Consider the following 20,344-nt stretch of genomic DNA (forward strand, 5'->3'; position numbering starts at 1 on the left):
ACCAACAGTGTAAAAGTGTTCCTATTTCTCCACATCCTCTCCAGCACCTGTTGTTCCCTGATTTTTTAATGATGGCCATTCTAACTGGTGTGAGATGGTATCTCATTGTGGTTTTGATTTGCATTTCTCTGATGGCCAGTGATGATGAGCATTTCTTCATGTGTTTTTTGGCTGCATAAATGTCTATATCCAGAATCTACAATGAACTCAAACAAATTTACAAGAAAAAACAAAGCACCCCATCAAAAAGGGGGCAAAGGACATGAACAGACACTTCTCAAAACAAGACATTTAATTACTTTTAAAACTATTAATTTGATAATGTCCTGCTTATTTCTGTTAATTAACTTTTCTTCAGGCATTGTGCTAGAATTATGAGTGGTGAAGGTGGTGAAGTAGATTTTACCAGCCATGATTATCAAAAACTTTTTTAAAAATTAACAGATAACTCAATAAAATATACTTTTCTAAGACATGTCTTTATCAAAATAGTTAAAAATATTTAATGAATATTAGTTTCAATGAATGCTAAGTAAGCATAATGTTTAGCTAATATTATTTAACTGTTAATACCTTCTTTACATTTTAAACATGTATTTCTCATGCTTCTGGTGGTTCAAATATGAAAAATCTAGTACGTAATTCACACATAACATTTTCCATCAGTTTGCTGTTTGTAGTTCTTTTCCATTGCTGCCAACCTTAATTACCCTATCACTATTGGAGGAGTTTTATCTGTGCCAAAATTTAGCTAATTTCAAGTACTCTCTACAAAATAAAGATATTTTTTGAAATCATAGGACTTTTCTCTCTTCTCTAGTGCCTCAATTTAAAAATAAATTCTGAAATTAAGGTGTGTACACAAAAAATGCACATGGTAATAATAGATAGCTTAATGAATTCTCTCAAAGTGAAAATACCCATATGTTCACTACCTAACTTGAAACTTATGTCTTCATTTGTAAAATAAACTTGTAGGGTGGGTTTAAGTAATCCTCAAATTCTCTTCCATCTATGGATTTTATAGTTCTGTGAAGTATGACAAATTAGTTTTCTTCCTTTTTTAACAACAGTTTTTTAAATACATGTTTTTATTGAAGCATAAAATACAGAAAAATTTTAAATCGTCTGGGTACAGCTTGTTATCTTACCCCAAAGTTAATATACTATATAAGCACCATTTAGGTAAAAATCATCATCATAAAAGAAAACATAACAAATTATTAAATACTGCACAGTCCTTCTATTTCTCTCCCAATTTTCTATTCAGCCTCCTTCTCAAGTGTGTACACTCCAGACTTCTTACATCAAAAATTAATTTTGCCTGTTTTTGAATCTTTTATAAGTGGAATTATAAAGTATTTGAATTTATTTTCCTGGCTTCTCATGCCACAATATGTTGCCTGTGAGATGCACATGTATTGCACATGTATTTCCATGTATTTCATTCATTCTTTTATGTATAATATCCTATTATATGAAGATACATTGTCCTGTCTTCTGTTGATAAGGATTCGAGTTATTCCTAGTTTTTAGCTGTTGTAGACAGTTAAAACAATCTTACACAACACTTGTAGTGCACATATGCTCTTACTTGTGTTAACTATATACCCAGGAGTGGAATTGCTATTGTCATAAAGGTTTCATAGTTGATACTAATAGCTTTCCAGCATAGTTGTGCTGATTTACTCCCCCACTTTCAGTGTATGGGATCTCTAGTTGTGTTACAGCCTTGCCAACATATGATATTTTCTGTTTTTAAAACTCAATTCAGAATGTGTTTTATCATTTTTATCACCAGATTTGGTTGGCTGATATTGTGTGTAGAATTTCTTTTCACTTATGTTTATGTTAAAGATTGACCTATAATTTTCCTTTCTTGTTCTGTTCTTTTAAAGTTTTTGTGTTATGGTTTCATTGGCATTGTGAACAATTACAAAGTGTTGCTTTTCCTTCTATTCTATGAAGACAGAGAATTAACTGTTTTGAACAAATGACTGCTAAAGCAGTCTGGGCCAAAAGTTTTCTTTTTGAAGGGTTTGAATTAGGGATTAAATTTATTTAATTAATATTGGAGTACTAATATTTTATATCAATATGCTTTTCTTTCTATTAATACCATGCAACCCTTTGGGAATCCCTACTGAAAGACTTCTGTTTATCAGAATGTTTCCTTCTTGGTATACCTAGATCCCCAATTTTCGTTCGCCTGCTCCTCTGTGATTGTTAAATGCTCTCTGCTCAACTTCTAAACTCCTCAAGAGCCATTTTAGAATCTGTAAAGGCCTTTGGTTAAAGTTGCCTCAAATGTTAGTTTCACCTCTCTGCGTTTGTCATCTCCCTGTCTTATCAGTTCCTTCAAACAGTGATTTTACATCTTTTATTCACAGTCTATAGACGTTTTTGGAAGAAGTTTGGTCTGATATAAGCTAATCCATTATAATCAGAAATAGGCAATTCATGCACAGTTTTCAATCAGCAGAAACAAGACTGCAACATATCTTAGTTTGTGTCAACATGGCACTACATAGCACCTTAAATACTGCACAATCTTTGTTATCCTTGCACAAAATCCCATTAAGCTATCTTTCTTCAGAGATAACTTTCTGCTTTGATACTCTTTCCTGAGTAATTGCACATTTAAAAAAAATAATAGCACTGCAGGATCCTGGTGCCATTTAAACCTGATCTGTCCTACAAGCATACTTTATATATCCAAAGAGAAATGTGTGGGCTATTTATTTTTCCTCAGGCAGACTATAAAACACACTTAAAAGAATATTTTTGTACACAAATAGAATGTGGATTCCTCTTGCATCTTTTTCAGGATTTTTTCAATATATTTTATTTTATTTTATTATTATACTTTAAGTTTTAGGGTACATGTGCACAATGTGCAGGTTTGTTACATATGTATACATGTGCCATGTTGGTGTGCTGCACCCATTAACTCGTCATTTAGCATTAGTATATCTCCTAATGCTATCCCTTCCCCCTCGCCCCACCCCACAACAGTCCCCGATGTGTGATGTTCCCCTTCCTGTGTCCATGAGTTCTCATTGTTCAATTCCCACCTATGAGTGAGAACATGTGGTGTTTGGTTTTTTGTCCTTGCGGTAGTTTGCTGAGAATGATGTTTTCCAGTTTCATCTATGTCCCTACAAAGGACATGAACTCATCATTTTTTATGGCTGCATAGTATTCTATGGTGTATATGTGCCACATTTTCTTAATCCAGTCTATCGTTGTTGGACATTTGGGTTGGTTCCAAGTCCTTGCTATTGTGAATAGTGTCACAATAAATATACCTGTGCATGTGTCTTTATAGCAGCATGATTTATAATCCTTTGGGTATATACCCAGTAATGGATGGGTGGGTCAAATGGTATGTCTAGTTCTAGATCCCTGAGGAATGGCCACACTGACTTCCACAATGGTTGAACTAGTTTACAGTCCCACCAACAGTGTAAAAGTGTTCCTATTTCTCCACATCCTCTCCAGCACCTGTTGTTTCCTGACTTTTTAATGATGGCCATTCTAACTGGTGTGAGATGGTATCTCATTGTGGTTTTGGTTTGCATTTCTCTGATGGCCAGTGATGATGAGCATTTTTTCATGTGTTTTTTGGCTGCATAAATGTCTTCTTTTGAGAAGTGTCTGTTCATATCCTTCGCCCACTTTTTGATGGGGTTGTCTGTTTTTTTCTTGTAAATTTGTTTGAGTTCATTATAGATTCTGGATATTAGCCCTTTGTCAGATGAGTAGGTTGCAAAAATTTTCTCCCATTCTGTAGGTTGCCTGTTCACTCTGATGGTAGTTTCTTTTGCTGTGCAGAAGCTCTTTAGTTTAATTGGATCCCATTTGTCAATGTTGGCTTTTGTTGCCATTGCTTTTGGTGTTTTAGACATCAAGTCCTTGCCCAAGCCTATGTCTTGAATGGTATTGCGTAGGTTTTCTTCAAGGGTTTTTATGGTTTTAGGTCTAACATGTAAGCCTTTAATCCATCTTGAATTAATTTCTGTATAAGGTGTAAGAAAGGGATCCAGTTTCAGCTTTCTACATATGGCTAGCCAGTTTTCCCAGCACCATTTATTAAATAGGGAATCCTTTCCCCATTGCTTGTTTTTGTCAGATTTGTCAAAGATCAGATGGTTGTGGATATGCGGCATTATTTCTGAGGGCTCTGTTCTGTTCCGTTGATCTCTATCTCTGTTTTGGTACCAGTACCATGCTGTTTTGGTTACTGTAGCCTTGTAGTATAGTTTGAAGTCAGGTAGCGTGATGCCTCCAGCTTTGTTCTTTGGCTTAGGATTGACTTGGCGATGCTGGCTCTTTTTTGGTTCCATATGAACTTTAAAGTAGTTTTTTCCAATTCTGTGAAGAAAGTCAGTAGCTTGATGGGGATGGCATTGAATCTATAAATTCCCTTGGGCAGTATGGCCATTTTCACAATATTGATTCTTCCTACCCATGAGCATGGAATGTTCTTCCATTTGTTTGTATCCTCTTTTATTTCACTGAGCAGTGGTTTGTAGTTCTCCTTGAAGAGGTCCTTCACATGCCTTGTAAGTTGGATTCCTAGGTATTTTATTGTCTTTGAAGCAATTGTGAATGGGAGTTCACTCATGATTTGGCTCTCTGTTTGTCTGTTATTGGTGTATAAGAATGCTTGTGATTTTTGTACATTGATTTTGTATCCTGAGACTATGCTGAAGTTGCTTATCAGCTTAAAGGGGATTTTGGGCTGAAACGATGGGGTTTTCTAGATATACAATCATGTCGTCTGCAAACAGGGACAATTTGACTTCCTCTTTTCCTAATTGAATACCCTTTATTTCCTTCTCCTGCCTGATTGCCCTGGCCAGCACTTCCAACACTATGTTAAATAGGAGTGGTGAGAGAGGGCATCCCTGTCTTGTGCCAGTTTTCAAAGAGAATGCTTCCAGTTTTTGCCCATTCAGTATGATATTGGCTGTGGGTTTGTCATATATAGCTCTTATTATTTTGAGATATGTCCCATTAATACGTAATGTATTGAGAGTTTTTAGCATGAAGGGTTGTTGAATTTTGTCAAAGGCCTTTTCTGCATCTATTGAGATAATCATGTGGTTTTTGTCTTTGGTTCTGTTTATATGCTGGATTACGTGTATTCATTTGCGTATGTTGAACCAGCCTTGCATCCCAGGGATGAAGCCCACTTGATTATGGTGGATAAGCTTTTTGATGTGCTGCTGGATTCAGTTTGCTGGTATTTTATTGAGCATTTTTGCATCAATGTTCGTCAAGGATACTGGTCTAAAATTCTCTTTTTTGGTTGTGTCTCTGCCAGGCTTTGGTATCAGAATGATGCTGACCTCATAAAATGAGTTAGGGAGGATTCCCTCTTTTTCTCTTGATCAGAATAGTTTCAGAAGGAATGGTACCAGTTCCTCCTTGTACCTCTAGTAGTATTTGGCTATGAATCCATCTGGTCCTGGACTTTTTTTTGGTTGGTAAGCTATTAATTATTGCCACAATTTCAGAGCCTGTTATTGGTCTGTTCAGAGATTCAACTTCTTCCTGGTTTAGTCTTGGGAGGGTGTATGTGTCCAGGAATTTATCCATTTCTTCTAGATTTTCTGGTTTATTTGCATAGAGGTGTTTATAGTATTCTCTGATGGTAGTTTGTATTTCTGTGGGATCGGTGGTGATATCCCCTTTATCATTTTTTATTGCGTCTATTTGATTCTTCTCTTTTCTTCTTTACTAGTCTTGCTAGTGGTCTATCTATTTTGTTGATGTTTTCAAAAAACCAGCTCCTGGATTCATCGATTTTTTGAAGGGTTTTTTGTGTCTCTATTTCCTTTAGTTTTGCTGTGATTTTAGTTATTTCTTGCCTTCTGCTAGCTTTTGAATGTGTTTTCTCTTGCTTTTCTAGTTCTTTTAATTGTGATGTTAGGATGTCAATTTTGGATCTTTCCTGCTTTCTCTTGTGGGCACTTAGTGCTATTAATTTCCCTCTACATACTGTTTGGAATGTGTCCCAGAGATTCTGGTATGTTGTGTCTCTGTTCTCGTTGGTTTCAAAGAACTTCTTTATTTCTGCCTTCATTTTGTTATGTACCCAGTAGTCATTCAGGAGCAGGTTGTTCAGTTTCCATGTAGTTGAGCGGTTTTGAGTGAGTTTCTTAATCCTGATTTCTAGTTTGATTGCACTGTGGTCTGAGAGACAGTTTGTTATAATTTCTGTTCTTTCACATTTGCTGAGGAGTGCTTTACTTCCAACTATGTGGTCAATTTTGGAATAGGTGTGATGTGGTGCTGAAAAAAATAATTTTATATTTGCTTTTGAAAAGATCTAAATAGCTTTCAAAATTAGAAAGATTGATCACATATCAGATTTCTCCTGCAGAACTCACTTTTCTTTTCTTGCTACTTTCCTATGTAAACCATTTAGTGCCAAAAAACTGATGATAGAATCAGCATTTTTGAAATGTGCTTTTATCCCCATGCCCACTTCTTTGTTTATACAGTTGACCCTTGAACAACATGCGGATTAGGGGCATAGTCTCATGTAGTCAAAAATCAGTGTATAACTTCTTAGTCCCCTACAGTTTAACTACTGTTGTTGCAGGCCAGGTTTCCATTAGCAATCAAAACAGTCAGTTTCTACTAACCCTTTACTATAACTCTGATGAATGTATAAGTTAAACATTAAAGAACCGGAGAAAGTGGTACCTAAGTACAAGGACTGAAATGCAAAAACAAACCCATTGAGACCCCAGACCCTAGTTAAAGATTAGAAGTAGATTGAATGAAACCCTCCTGCTTGTAGGTGCACTCCCACTCATAGACAGGGAGCTTAAAATGTATATAAGCACTAGAAAAAATCTTCTAACTTTGAGTTGGTCTGGTGAGTTACTCTGACCTTCTCCTTGTAACTGGTTGCAGAAATAAACTCCCTTTTTTCCCAGTCTGCCTGCATCTCGTTATTGGATCACCAGGACAACAGCCAGGCCTCATTCTGTCTGGGAGCAAATCTGGTGATTCTCCTGGGAGAGCTCAGCAGCCAGCGGCTTGCAAAGAGGTGGTCTTTGGGTGACCCCCAGCAGCTGCCTGGTATGGTTTGTCCTGGGGACTCTCCCGAGGACCTTTCTGGCTGCAAAGACTGCCCGTCTATCTATTACTGGGAAAGAATAGAGATTGGGAGCAGTTGCACTCAAAAGGTAAGTAAAATTGGATCCTAAGCCAAGAGTCTATTATTTCCTCTATTTGGGCTCATGTCGCCATTTGTTTGGGTACTACTGAGGAAATAATAAGACTCTGCTTTGCATTTGTTTGAGGAATTTATTTACATTTGTTTTTGAAAATTTGTTCTGTTTGTCTGATATTTGTTAAGTTTAGAATACTCAGTATGGGCAACACTGCATCTATACCTACAAATAGTCTTCTAGGGAGACTTTTATCAGATTGGAAGCACTTTGGTTATCTACCACCCATGACCGAAAAAAATTAATCTTCTATTTCAACACAGCCCGGCCAATGTGTGTTTTGGGGTCTGAGGAACAGTGGCTGGTTTTTGGATCTTTACATTTTCATACCATTTATCAATTAAAATTGCTCTGCCAGAGGTCAGGCAAGTGGGGTGAAATACCTTATATCCAGATATTTACGTTGCTGCATAATAAGGATGCTAAAGGAAAAGGAAATAAGTTAATGATGCAGGACACTGCGAACGTCTGTCCTGACACCCCAGGAGAGGAAGAGAAAACCGCTGAAACCCAACAGTTAATACCCTGAACCGCATAGTAGCTACTGCTCAGGAAAGAGGGGGAATGTCACCCTCAGAGTATGGGGTGGAAGCAGGGCTATTGTCTCCTCCGTGGACTAGGCAAGATACTGATTTGGCCAGGGAGCCCCCAAGTCTGGAGATGGGCAGTTCCACTAGGACAGTATCCAGTAGGAATCAATCAGCAAGGAGCTCCACTGGGATATCATTGGGCTTATAATACCACAATATTGGCTACACACTGTCCTTCCTGGGAAGATGTGCATGCAGGCTCTCCTAAACATGCTCACAGCAGATGAGTGGTGGCTGGTTTTAAGTGAAGCAAAGGAAGAGGCGCAATACCTTCGTGATGAACATCCAGATCCTGATGAGGCAATTCCCGCACAGAACTAAACTGGAATATTTTAGAGGATGCACATCCCGGTGTAGCTAACCCATATACTATGTTCATTTCTCTCCCTGGAGATCATAAATGATTTACAGTATTGGATTTGAAATATGCTTTCTTGGCTGGGCACAGTGGCTCACACCTGTAATCCCAACACTTTGGTAGGCTGAGGCGGGTGGATCACTTGGGTCAGGAGTTTGAGACCAGCCTGGCCAACATGGCGAAATCCTGTACTAAAAATACAAAAATTAGCCGGGCATAGTGGCGGTCACCTGTATTCCCGGCTACTTGGAAGGCTGAGGCAGGAGAATTGTTCGAACCTGGGAGGCGGAGGTTGCAGTGAGCCAAGATCACGCCATTGCACTCCATACTGGGCAACAAGAGTGAAATTCCATTTCAAATAATAAAAAAAAGGAATATGCTTTCTTTTGCATACCCATAGACACAGAAAGTCAGTTGTCGTTTGGCTCTGAATGAACAGATCCTGAAATGTAAGCAAGGTTTCAGTATTATTGGACGGTGCTCCCACAAGGATTTAAAAACTCTCCAGCTGTATTTGGAGAAGCATTGGCTCAAAATTTAAGGAGTTTACAATTGAAAAATGGGGTATTGTTACAATGTGTGGATAATTTACTAATATCTAACCCTTCAAGATGGGAATGTCAGAATAATACCATTAAAACTCTCAACTGTCTAGCAACCTGTGGGTATCAGGAAAGGCTCAAATATGCCAACAAACTGTGGAATATTTTGGTTTTCTCTTACAGAAGGGGACCAGAGTTTTAAAGGTGAAAAAGCGAAACAAAATCACTTCCATCGCAGCATTCACTACCAAAATGTAGCTGAGAGGATTTATAGGCATGGCAAGGGCTTTGTCGGAGCTGGATTCTTTTTTTTTTTTTCCTTTTTCTTTTTTATTATTATACTTTAGGTTTTAGGGTACATGTGCACAATGTGCAGGTTTGTTACGTATGTATCCATGTGCCATGTTGTTTTGCTGCACCCATTAACTCATCATTTAGCATTAGGTATATCTCCTAATGCTGTCCCTCCTATTGCGGCACTATTCACAATAGCAAAGAGTTGGAACCAACCCAAATGTCCAACAATGATAGACTGGATTAAGAAAATGTGGCACATATACACCATGGAATACTATGCAGCCATAAAAAATGATGAGTTCATGTCCTTTGTTGGGACATGGATGAAACTGGAAATCATCATTCTCAGTAAACTATCTTCCCTCTACCAAAGAGCCAAGAGAACCTATAACTGTTCAGAAATTATTGACCAGGTATTTTCCAGTCACCCTAACTTAAAGGACACAGCCCTTCCACAAGCAGACTGGACATTGTGGATGGGAGCAGCCTGGTAACCAATGGAAGAAGGAATGCTGCATATTCTGTGATAACCTTTTAAGAGGTAATAGAAGTAAGGACTTCACCAATAGGAACCTCTGCACAGAAAGCAGAACTGATCATCTTTACCACAGCCCTGCAGCTGTCCCAAGTAAACAAGGCGCTTGGAATAAATTGGAAACACACACAGAATGGAAACCACAACCTTCTGGACAGACTGAAAGGATGAATCACACACAAAAACAGTGCCAAACTGTGCTAACTAAAATGGATTCAGGTACTCAGCATTGTACTGCTTTGGGTAAGTGACCTCTAGAATTGGGATGAGGTTAAATCCCTATAAAATTATAAATGGGAGACCCTTTGCTGCTAATCTGTCTTGGGTTACTTGGGTACCTCTTAATAGAAAGTCAACTATTAAACACTATGCTACTCACTTGGGACAAATACTTAATGTTTTGCATAAGCTTGCTTGCAACAGGAGTCTAGTAAACTCAGCAAAACTGTGTCACTCATACCAGCCTGGTGATCAAGTGCTGCTGAAAGAATGAAGAGAAATGAGCCCAAGTCAGCAGCTACAGAAGAAATAGAAAGGGCCCCATGACATGCTGCTGACTACCAATTTGGCAATGAAACTGGCTGGCATCAAGCCATGGATCCACCACATGGGGGTGAAGTTCCTGCCAGAGGAAACATTCATGACACAGGACACCAAGGCTGCCAAATGGGAGACAGAACCCCTTGAAGGCCTAGGATTTCATTCCAAAGATGATAAACTATTGTTTTACATTGTTACATTGCTGCTTTACATGGCTGCTGTTTTTCATTGTTATTTCTGTGCACCTCTAACCTTTTCCTACAGTGGGCACAAGATTATGCAAATAGCTTACAGCAAGACTCTTGCTGGGTCTGTGCTCTGTTACCCCTCTCTAGCACCATGGGGCTGCCTTGGTGGGTCTCCCACATACAAGGAAAAAATCAGGTTTATAACATCTTGATTTGGTAGAAGACCTTCCTGATGGCAGAAAATTCTTCTTGTCCTAGCTGCCTTCCTGGGCATAAGCATAAATACTATGTTGTGAACTCTATGATTGTTATATGCTGTTCCAAAACATTCCCCAGGCTCACAAGATCATGTTTTATCGGGCACTGCCTTTGGATATCTAAAGTCAGGAATGCTACCAGCACCAGATAGACATCTTCCACTCCAGCGCCCCTTGATGACAACCCTCTTCGGCAGGAAGTAGATGGAGGGAATACATACCCACTTTCCCTTAGTCGGCTATGTCATAGTTTACACTTTTGTACTAATTTTTTAACAAACCAGTACTTGAAAAAATTAACTAACATGCTAGAAATCATGTACGAATTGACAGTGGGGATTGTGGCAGGCCAGGTTTCCATTAGCAACCGGAACAGTCAGTTTTCACTAACCCTTTACTATAACTCTGATGAATATATAAGTTAAACATTAAAGAACTGGAGAAACTGGTAACTAAGTACAACGGCTGGAATGCAAAAACAAACCCATTAAGACCCCAGACCCTAATGATTAGATATAGATTGAAAGGAACCCTCCTGCTTGTAGGTGCACTCCCACACATAGGCAGAGAGCTTAAAATGTACATATGCACTAGAAAAAATATTGTAACTGCGTTGGTCTGATGAGTTACTCTGATCTTCTCCTTGTAACTGGTTGCGGAAATAAACTCTCCTTTTCCCCAGTCTGTCTGCATCTCATTATTGGACTGCGAGAACAAGCCACCAGACCTCTTTCTGTCCGGGAATACAGTGAACCCAATATATCTGAGACAGGTCTGTCAATTTAGAAAGTTTATTTTTCTAAGGTTAAGGATATGCCCGTGACACAGCCTCAGCAGGTCCTGACAGCATGTGCCCAAGGTGGTCGGGGTACAGCTTGCTTTTATACATTTTAGGGAGACATGAGACATCAATCAATATGTGTAAGACCTACATTGGTTTGGTCAGGTAAGGCAGAATAATTCAAAGTGGGGGCTTCTGGGTCAGAAGTACATAAGATACAAAAGGTTGCATTCTTTTGAGTCCTGGATCAGCCTTCCACTGAATATGCAATTTAGTCTGGCTCAGTGAATATGCATTTTTATATAAATGATAGGGCAGAAGAAGCAATCAGATATGCATTTGTCTTAGGTTAGCTTCAGAGGGATAACTATGAGTTCTGTTCTTCATCCACAAGAAGTTTCCTTGTGGGCATAGTGAGGGAGGTATGTAGCTTCTTACCTTTGTAGCTATCTTGTTTTGGAATAAAATGGGAGGCAGATTTGCCTGATATATTTCCCAGCTTGACTTTTTCCTTGGCTTAGTGATTTTAGGGTCCTGAGATTTATGTTCCTTTCATACTACTAATAGCCTACTGTTGACAGGAAGCCTGACTGATAACATAAACAGTCAATTAACACATATGTTGTATGTTATATGTATTATATAGTATATTCTTACAATAAAGTAGTTTACAGAAAAATGTTATTAAAAATCATAAGGACGAGAAAATATATTTACAATTCATTAAGTGGAAATGAATCATCATAAAGGTCTTGATTCTACTCTTCATATTGGCTATGCTGAGGGAGAAAAGGAAGAAGAGGGGGGTTTTTGCTGTCTCAGGGGTGGCAGAGGCAAAAGAAAAGCTGTGTGTAAGCAGACCCTCACAGCTCAAACTCATGTTTTTCAAGGATCTACTATACTATTAATTATCCCGGAATATATTCCATTTCTAAAATTATTCATTAAAATGCTACACATTGGATAAGAATAAATTTGAGTGGCACAACCCCTATGATTGCTCTTATAATCATTTGTCTACTTTGAAAGAAAATGACCTATAATTCTACATAGCACACATAAACTTCCTTAGCATAATGTTATACCTCACAACTGTTGTGTATCTATGTTATTTCACACATTACTGTAAACTCCTTAAAGACAGGAACCTGATCCTAAATAGTTTCTTGTGACTAAAGTGTTTTGCTTATAGTAGCTATTCACTCATAATGAAGTAAAATTATGAGTTTGAGAGACATTTAAAGTTAGATGCTGCACATAGTGTGATTATATTGATGACTTTTATTTTGTGTCTAGAATAGAATTCTACAGATTTGGGGGAATTCTTTGTAAAGATTAAATATAGTAATTCTACAACATAGCAGAAATAAAACTAAGAATAGAAATACAACATGAATATTGTACACATTAATTCTTGGGTTACCATAATTTTAAGAAAATACTGTGACATTAATTCTCACTATAAATTTGTTCATAATCAATTGGAAAAGCCCCTTTCCTTGTTCTGATTATTTTGTTTTTGTTATGATTTTTCAATTCTCCTCACTCATATCAATCCGTTGAAAAAGTGGTAACTAGGCTGGGCACGGTGGCTCACGCCTGTAATCCCAACACTTCGGGAGGCTGAGGCAGGTGAATCACCTGAGGTCGGGAGTTTGAGACCAGTCTGAGCAACATGGAGAAACCCCGTCTCTGCTAAAAATACAAAATTAGCTGGGCATGGTGGTGCATGCCTGTAATCCTGGCTACTGGGGAGGCTGAGGCAGGAGAATAGCTTGAACCTGGGCAGAGGAGGTTGTGATGAGCTGAGATCGTGCCATTGCACTCCAGCCTGGGCAAAAAGAGTGAAACTCCGTCTCAAAAAAAAAAAAAAAAGAAAGAAAAAGTGGTAACTATAAGCTTCCCTGGAAATGCCTAAGCCTTAGCACTATTCTACTGAAAGAACTTATCTAAGGCTATAAAATCTGTGTGACATTTTACAAGAATGATAACTTAAAGCTTCAAGCTGTTGTCTCTGAAATTTTTAATATGCATTAGAGGGTAGAAGTAAGCAAGTCTGTACAACATTTTGGCTTGACAATCGTTTATTTTTCAATGACAACCCATTTTTATTTTTAATAGTACTTATTTTTGTAAACAGAACAATCAGTCCTACCAAGGACAAACACCAAGTACAGAAGAACTGTCCTCACAAAGCTAGCAAACAGCGTCCATGTCATGTAAGTCATTTTCTACTGACATGATAATGGGCGATGGAATCTTGCTAAATATTACAGATCCCATTGATTGACTGATTGATTGACTGATTTATTTTATTTTATTTTATTTTATTTTATTTTATTTTATTTTATTTTATTTTATGTTTGAGACAGAGTCTCGCTGTCGCCCAGGCTGGAGTGCAGTGGTGTGATCTCGGCTCACTGCAGGCTCCACCCCCCGGGGTTCACGCCATTCTCTTGCCTCAGCCTCCGGAGTAGCTGGGACTACAGGTGCCTGCTACCTCACCCGGCTAATTTTTTGTATTTGTAGTAGAGACGGGGTTTCACTGTGTTAGCCAGGATGGTCTCGATCTCCTGACCTCCATTGATTTTTTACAAGTTTTCCCACCTGCCAGTACTCAGTCAGTATGATATTTGTTTAAACATTTTGTGTTCTTTCTGTAACTTAGAGTGATACCAGTTACAAAAATTCAGCAGTCAGAGTTTTACTGACAATTTTTCCTTTGAAACATGGTACAGAAGGAAACCCAGCTTGCTCTGCCCCAGGTGCATTTGCTCTGTTACGCCAAAAGAGCATAGCATAACATATGATTGTCAGTTAAGGAAGCAAATCGAATTCAGAGACACCCAGGGGAAAGAAAATGTTGACCATGCGAGTAAGACTGTTTTCATAATTACATTTTTAACTATAGCTATTCTTAATGGAAGGAAAGAACAGCTAGGGAAGTCACTGGAATACCAAAATGCAGATTTATTCACTGCATAAATAATATAGTGGTTTATTAAAGACGGAGACCCTATAAGTAGCCTTACATGGACTTAAGAAGATATTGTTCTTCTAGGCAACCTGGAAGTATTTTTAAATTTTCTCTATTAGGTAATGAATGCCACTTATGTTTATTATTATTAAATTAGACTGACAGTATATTTGATCTCAGTTTACACACAGACTCTTTATCATATTTCTATCTCTTTTGGTATTAAGTGTGTATTATTATTTACTTATTTTTTTGAGATGGAGTCTCACTCTACTGTCCAGGCTGGAGTGCAGAGGCACAATCTTGTCTCACTGCAACCTCTGCCTCCCAGGTTTAAGTGATTTTCCTGTCTCAGCCTCCCGAGTAGCTGGGATTACAGGCGCCTGCCACCATGCCTGACTAATGTTTGTATTTTTAGTAGAGATGGGGTTTCACCATGTTGGCCAGCCTGGTCTCAAACTCCTGACCTCAAGTGATCCACCCTACTTGGCCTCCCAAAGTGCTGGAATTACAGGCGTGAGCCACCGTGCCCTGCCAAGTGTGAATTGTTTAGTACGTATATGTTCAATTTTTTTAAAGAAAACGTCAAATAGTTTTCCAAAGGTGTTGCACCATTTTATACTTTCTTCAAAAGTGTATGAAAGTTCCAGTTTCTTCACATCTTGACCAGAATTTAATATTGTGTTTATATGTGTGTGTTTAACTTCTAGCTATTCTAATGATTATGCAGTGTTATCTCATTAGAGTTTTAATGGGCATTTCCCTGATGATTAATGGTGTCGTGCATCTTTTCATGTGCTTATTTTGCCATCTGTAGATTTCCTTTTGTGAAAATTATTCAAATCTTCTGCTTATTTTTATTGGGTTGTTTGTCATCTTTTTAGTAACTAGTAAGAGTTATTTTTATATTCTGGATGCAAGCCCATTATCAGACAGATGCATTATGAATATTTCTTCCCAGTTGGGCTTGCATTTTTATTTTCTTAATCAAGTATATCAAAGACTTAAGTATATCAAATTTTAAAATACTTATATTTTAAAATACTTATATTTTAAAATTTGACTAAACCAAATTATATATTTTTCTGTTATAGTTTGTGCTTTTAGTGTCCTATTTGAGAAATCTTTCCCTAATCCAAGGTCCCCATCAACCTACTTTGATTTATTTTCAGAGTCCTCTGGTTGTTGCCTTTGAATTTTGTCTGGAATTTGGTGGTAATTATGGGTAGAGGTAGGCTAAGTGGCCTTTCTCCATCTTGAATGCTTATCTTCTGATAGTATTAATGTTTTTGAAACACCAGGAACAACTAAAAAACAAACCTACTTGGATAAAGGAAATCCCTGCCCTCAATTAAGGTCATCTTTTTTGAGAGAATAGAACTTAAAGATGTTCTGGAAGTGTGTGAAAATAATTTTGACTATATAGGAAGCAGTATATAATAAAAGTTCATATTTGGACTTATTTTAATAAAGCCTTACTTTTCCATGTTGCTTGAATTATTGCCTGGTAATATATGACACCTAAAGAGAGATTCTTGTTTAAGGCACAATACTAGTGTAAAATTATATAATCCAGTCTAATTTGCATATTGTATTTCTTAAAGTATTCTTTCTCTTGTATTGTCTAGTACTGAAACCATAACCTCTTATACCAAATGTTCACTAAGTGGGAGTGGTGGGGACAGGAGGAGATGGATAATGCAGCTTCTCCCATTTAGGACTGCTTTTCTGCACCAGGGATTACCACATATTCTAAATCATTTTGTCGAGGAAGGCAAAGCCAGTACTCATCTCTTGCAATGGGACATTGGTGCCATTTGGATGGGCACTCAGAAGTCTGTTCATGAATTTACTTCATTCCAGGGCTCCTCAGAAGCTCTTGCTTACTTTAAGACAGACAGAAGGATTTCATGTGGGTGGATACCAGTCCTAAGAGATTCTATTTGTGTTCCAAGGACATTAATCCATAAAAATGTGTCTCTTGATTATAATTTTTGAGCAAGAGGTATGGATTTCATAAGAATATGTTTCTAAGAATGTAAATATTTAGAGCTTGCTCAGTTTTACTGTGTGTGGGTGGGGGAGGTGTGGAGCTTTGGGCGGAACAGACACTTCTGCCATTATAGCACATGATGGAAGGACTATAAGGATAGCAATACCAGCCTGATCAGTTTTCTAGTATATAACTCTGTCCATTACACAAAATGTTCACAAGTTTCTGGGAAGCAAATTGCTGATCTCAGCCTAAACTACTTTTGATTGAAAGGGATCAGAATCTAGGCAATATAATGAGACCCTGTCTCTACAAAAAAATAAAAATAAAAATAAAAATAAAAAAGTGGCTCAGTGTGGCGGCACATGCCTGTAGTCCCAGCTACTTGGGAAGCTGAAGTCGGAGGATAGCTTGAGCCCAAGAGTTCAAGGCTGCGGTGAGCCATGAGTGTACCCCTGAACTCCAGCCTGGGTGACAGGGCAAGACCCTGTGTCAAAAAAATATATACATAAATAACATAAAGGATCAGTAGCAAGTCTATTAAATCTTCCCAAATGTATTTCAAATGTTAAAATGAAAAAATGAGTGCTTCACAATTTTATTATTTAGAGGTTTCAAGAAATATACTACAAATGGTATTTTTTTGCTTTTAAGTCATTTTTAAGCAAATGGGAATTCTGTATGTGACAGTAACATAATTTCTAAATGACATTTGATTAATTACTGCTGAAGGGTTTAGGGATTTGGAAAATATATAAAAAATATAAATCTCTTATAATAGTTTTCTTGGTTTTGAAAAGTAATGAGGCTACTTTCTCTTGATCATGCTTCTCCTTAGTAATCCCTCTTTTTTTTTTCCTTGAAGAAGATCAGTGTAATAACCTAGCCTGGCAGCCATGTGTTTCATGATCTCTGTTTTTGATTTTTATCTTCACAAGTAAAAAGAGACAGTTTGTTTCCCAGATGGCAGAGCTCCACAAATGCCACAGTGTAGTTGAGTTATATATACATAATGAATTCTTTTTTAGTCATGATCAGTAATATTTCCGCTAAAGCAGGTATTCCATGTACTTATAATGGCAAGAAATTCTAAATCAGTGGTGCTTAGAGATTCCAAGCCACATTAACACTTTTCTGCTAAGTTTTCATTTTTAAAGTGGCCAAGTTTTTTAATGCCTCGTATTATGTTTTGCAGTGCAGTAGGGAATATGTCTCACAAAACACATGCTTTTTATATACTGCATAATTGTCTGCCATACTTTCTCCTTACCTAGCACATATGCTAAGGGAAAGAATTTATTGGAATAATCCTGAAATGATCTATTTCCTGCCCTTCCTTTTCTAAAGCCCCATAGACAAGATGGACACCAGACCCAGAGGACTTCACTAGTGACATATATATATATATATATATATAAACTTAAGAAATAATTCTAATATGTACAAACTTGTCTAGAGAATAGCAAAAGAAAGCATAATAGCAAAAGAAAGCATAATAGCAAAAGCTAGAAAGAATGATATGAGGAAGATATATTCACAAACAATCTTATGTGTGAATATAGAAGCAAAAAAATCATCAAATAGCCATAATAATCTTAGCAATTTGTTTTTCATTTATCAGAACAGCTCAACGGAAGCCTAACATTTAATTTTTTTTTCTTCTGACTGCAACCTCTGGGCTTTTTACTTCTCTTGGTCTTTTATGTCTTTAAGTTTCATCTTGACTTGGTTTCATGATGGTCTCTTGATGTCTTCCCTTTCATGCCATTCTACATCCCTCTATCATGTCACTGGCCTCCCTAACCTAGACCACATGTTGAATTACTTCTGAATGCTTATCTTCTTACTTTTTGTAAGAACAAATTGGGAATCATGTTAATTGAGTCCATGAAAGATTCTTGCTATCTGGTTTTAAATTGGACTTCAAATATGCTTTATAATCATTTTTTAAAACCTCTATTTCCAGAAAGCCACCCATGATGGACTACAATGCATTCACGAAACTTTTGTCTCTAACATTTTTCTCCTTTCATGTAAATTTTGGCTACTCTCTTGTGTTTAATTTATCCATATATGTAAATTCTCCTACTGCTATATTCATAAATTAGGCCTACAAATATTCAGAATCACATTTAGAGGCCTAATAGTTATGCCTAACAAGACATCTGGCACATGCTTTAAATGCAACATGTTTCCAATAATATTCATTCAGTCTACTTTTTAAGTTACTAATATCTGTTATTTCTTTTTTCTCCTTTTTCTCTCTGACCAAAGGACTGTGGGGCCATTGATTCTACCTCTGGAAGGGTTCTTTGTCCTCCTCCTCCTTTCTGGTCTCACTCTGACAAGCCTGTGCAGGCCTGCTTTGTTTCTTTTCCGGACGATGTAATCATCTTTCAGTGGATCTTCATTTCAATAGCTTCTCCACTTCCAAAAAAATGTAACACCAGAACAATCTTCTAAAATGAATCTAATTATTCAGTTCCTCTCCTTGAAAGCTTTCAATTGTTCTTCATAGTCTGTCCAATGATTTTTTAAATTCTTACCAAAAGCATTATTTTTAAAAGGAAAACAAAAATTCATAATAAAAAGCCAGAGATAACCTCTTTTTTTCTATTTAAACCTCAGGGGGTACATGTGCAGGTTTGTTACGTGGGTAAATTTTGTGTCACTAAGGCTTGGTGTATGAATGATTCCATCACCAATGTAGTGAGCATAGTACACTACAGGTAGCCTTCCAGTTCACACCCCTCCCCGACCTTCCCCCTCAAACAGTTCCCAGTGTCTATTGTTCCCTTCTTTGTGTCCATGTATATTCAATGTTTAGCTCTCACTTATATGTGAGAACATATTTGGTTTTCTGTTCCTACATTAGTTCACTTAAAAAAATGGCCTCCAGCTGTATCCATGTGGCTACAAAAGATATGATTTCATTCTTTTTTAATGGCTGCATAGTATTCCATGGTGTATATGCATCACATTTTCTTTATCCGGTCCACAATTGATGGGCATCTTGGTTGATTTCATGTCTTTGCTATCGTGAATAGTCCTGTGATGGACATATGAGTGCATGTGGCTCTTCGGTAGAACTATTTCTTTACCTGTATCCAATGGTGAGATTGCTAAGCCAAAAGGTAATTGTGTTTTAAGTTCTTTGAGAAATAGCCAAACACTTTTCCACAGTGGTTGAACTAATTTATATTCCAATCAGCAATATATAACAATTTCCTTTTCTCTGCAGCCATACCAGTGGGCTATTCTGGGCATACCCTTCTCTCTGTGATGACAGGGAATCAGTATGACAAAATAATAGCTTTTAATCATTCTGACTTGTGTGAGATATTATCTCATTGTAGTTTTGATTTGCATTTCTCTAATAATTAGTGATGATGAGCATTTTAAAAATATATTTGTTGGCCACATGTAATTCTTGTTTTGAGAAGTATTTATTCATGTCCTTTGCCCATTTTTAATGTGGTTATTTGATTTTTGCTTCTTGAATTGTTTCAATTTCTAATTGATTATGGACATTAGACCATTTTTGGATGCATACTTTGCAAATATTTTCTCCCATTCTGTAGACTGTCTATTTCCTTTGATGATCATTTCTTTTGCTATGCAGAAGCTGTTTAGTTCAGTTAGGTCCCACTTGTCATATTTGTTTTTGTTGCAATTGGTACTGGGGACTTAGTCATAAGTTTTTTTGCCAAGACTAATGTCCAGATGGTGTTTCCTAGGTTATCTTCTAGAGCTTTTGTTGTTTTTGGTCTTACTTTTAAATCTTTAATTCTTCTTGAGATAATTTTTGTATACAGTGTAAGGAAGTGATCCAATTTCCATCTTCTGCAAATGGCTAGCCAGTTATCCTCACACCATCTATTGAATAGGGAGTCCCTTTTCCTGTTGCTTATTTTTGTTGACCTTGTCAAAGATGAGATGATTGTAGGTTTGTAACATTATTTCTGGGTTTTCTATCCTGTTCTATTGATCTATGTGTCTGTTTTTGTACCAGTACCATGTTATTTTGGTAACTGGA

This window comes from Symphalangus syndactylus, chromosome 18 (genome assembly GCF_028878055.3).
Source record: "Symphalangus syndactylus isolate Jambi chromosome 18, NHGRI_mSymSyn1-v2.1_pri, whole genome shotgun sequence".
NCBI classification, from domain to species: Eukaryota; Metazoa; Chordata; class Mammalia; order Primates; family Hylobatidae; genus Symphalangus; species Symphalangus syndactylus.